Below are 1,840 nucleotides of genomic sequence, written 5' to 3'. Positions count from 1 at the left end.
TTTACTCCAGAGCTGTCCTTTCACTGAATGTATGAATGGATGGATGGATGGAAGCATTTGCTAAGCTGAACTCCTAGACATAATAGGGAGTGTTCATACAAGCACTTCCTAATGTCTGTGAAAGAGAAGAGAGTGAAACCAAGTGACAGCAATGGGGCGATGGGAAGAGGGAGGCACCCTCTTAGAAACCCCAAGTAACTTTTCATTTTTTTTTTAAAGATTTTATTTATTTATTTGACAGAGATAGGGACAGCCAGCGAGACAGGGAACACAAGCAGGGGGAGTGGGAGAGGAAGAAGCAGGTTTCCAGCAGAGGAGCCTGATGTGGGGCTCGATCCCAGGACCCCGGGATCATGCCCTGAGCTGAAGGCAGACGCTTAATGACTGAGCCACCCAGGCACCCCTACCCCAAGTAACTTTTCAAAAAGCAAGCAAATATAGACTGAATCAAGTCATCAGAGGAAGAGGAAGAAGGAAGGGTGGCTTCTGCAGTTATGAAAATAAGCCAGCTGTTTCTCTACCTTATTTGCTTATTCCTTTATTCAGTCATTGAACAAATATTTAGGGAGTGGGGGCTCTGGTCCAGGTCCTGTCGGAGGCCCTGATGATTCAGCTGTGACTGAATCAATGCCCTGTCTTCATGGAGCTTGCAGTCTGGTGGGGAAGGGTTACACTCCAGTTAATAAGCAAGTTCACGGTGAAGTGCCTGCAGTGCGGCCAGGGAGTGCTCAGCCCTGTGGGGGATGGGAGAAGGTGGGGGGCGGGGGTACCAGCTTGGATAAATGATATCTCAGGGCCACCATCTCATTTCCACATATCCCCACAGGCTGCCCTTTTGTGGCTCCTCCCGCTCTTCAAAGCTAACCTTGGCATCCATGTTCCAGCCACCTCGCACCTGCACAGCTGTCTGGGGGAGGCAAGAGGGCACTCCAGGACCTGTTCTGCCTGGAGATAGAGTGGGGGTCAGCTGGCGGGCCTGCCCTCTGCTCCCCAGCAGCTCTGCAGTGGCTCTGCCCACCACGCTTGCCTTGCTGGCCCTGGCCAGGCTGGGTCAGTCCCTCCCACCCTTCCCTCACCCTTATCCCACGAAGGGGGCAGCCCCCTCCACACACCTGGAAGTAGTGGTCTCACATTTGCAAGTGTCTAGGAGGGAGATGTGGGAGGAACAGGTTGTCTGTGACAGCAACGGACTTGCTCACCCAGTTCACCGGTTCTGACAGTCGTTAAGGTTCCTCTCATTCGGCTGTCCCCACCCAGGACCCTCCCATCCAGCGAGGCTCACCTTAGGCACACCCTAGGTACGGCCTCTCGCCTGCCCTCCCTGCTCTCCCTGTCTCACTCACCCTGCAGAGCTCTGCGCAAGGAACCGAACCGTCACAGGGTCCCCGTCTGGGAGCTTCCGACGGCCCCCCCCCGCTCCCGGCGTCCCTTCCACACTGACCCTGTCTGGCTCTGATCTCATGTTGTCTGGAGGCACATGGTGCACTGCTGTTTCAGTAAACTGACTGCCTCCAGGGGACACCGCACTGGAGCCCCTGGCAGTATTTCTCCAACACTCATGCGCACGTGACTCACCAGGGAGCTTGTGAAAATGAGGATCCCACTTCCGATGGGGTGGGGGGTCTGCAGTTCTAACGAGCTCCCGGGTGGTGCAGGAGCTGGGATGACCCACAGCGTCAAATGCCATGGTAGCCTCTCTCTTCCCATCCTTCGTTATCAAGTTCACTGGCTCTCGACCAGGGGCTGCTCCGCCTGCCAGGGAGACGACAGTAGTGGTCACAACGGGGGCGTTGCCCACTGGCCTACTGGTGCACAGAGATAGGGGTGCTGCTAGCTGTCC

At 55.7% G+C, this 1,840-nt stretch overlaps 1 long non-coding RNA gene across 2 annotated transcripts; it reads right to left on the bottom strand.

The window, feature by feature from the left end:
* Nucleotides 1-576: 576 nt before the first annotated feature.
* LOC117801166 lies at nucleotides 577-1,630 on the bottom strand. Of its 2 annotated transcripts, none has more exons than XR_004623686.1 (3): nucleotides 1,576-1,630; nucleotides 866-945; nucleotides 577-734 (listed from the first exon to the last, which is right to left on the bottom strand). It is a non-coding gene; the product is annotated as an uncharacterized LOC117801166 (long non-coding RNA). The 2 variants fall into 2 exon arrangements; XR_004623688.1 differs by having other exon boundaries at nucleotides 577-654.
* Nucleotides 1,631-1,840: the final 210 nt, after the last annotated feature.

This window comes from Ailuropoda melanoleuca, chromosome 1 (genome assembly GCF_002007445.2).
Source record: "Ailuropoda melanoleuca isolate Jingjing chromosome 1, ASM200744v2, whole genome shotgun sequence".
In the NCBI taxonomy this organism is placed as follows: domain Eukaryota; kingdom Metazoa; phylum Chordata; class Mammalia; order Carnivora; family Ursidae; genus Ailuropoda; species Ailuropoda melanoleuca.
Note: the sequence above shows the minus strand (reverse complement) of the source record. Positions and strands in the feature narration are given on the sequence as shown.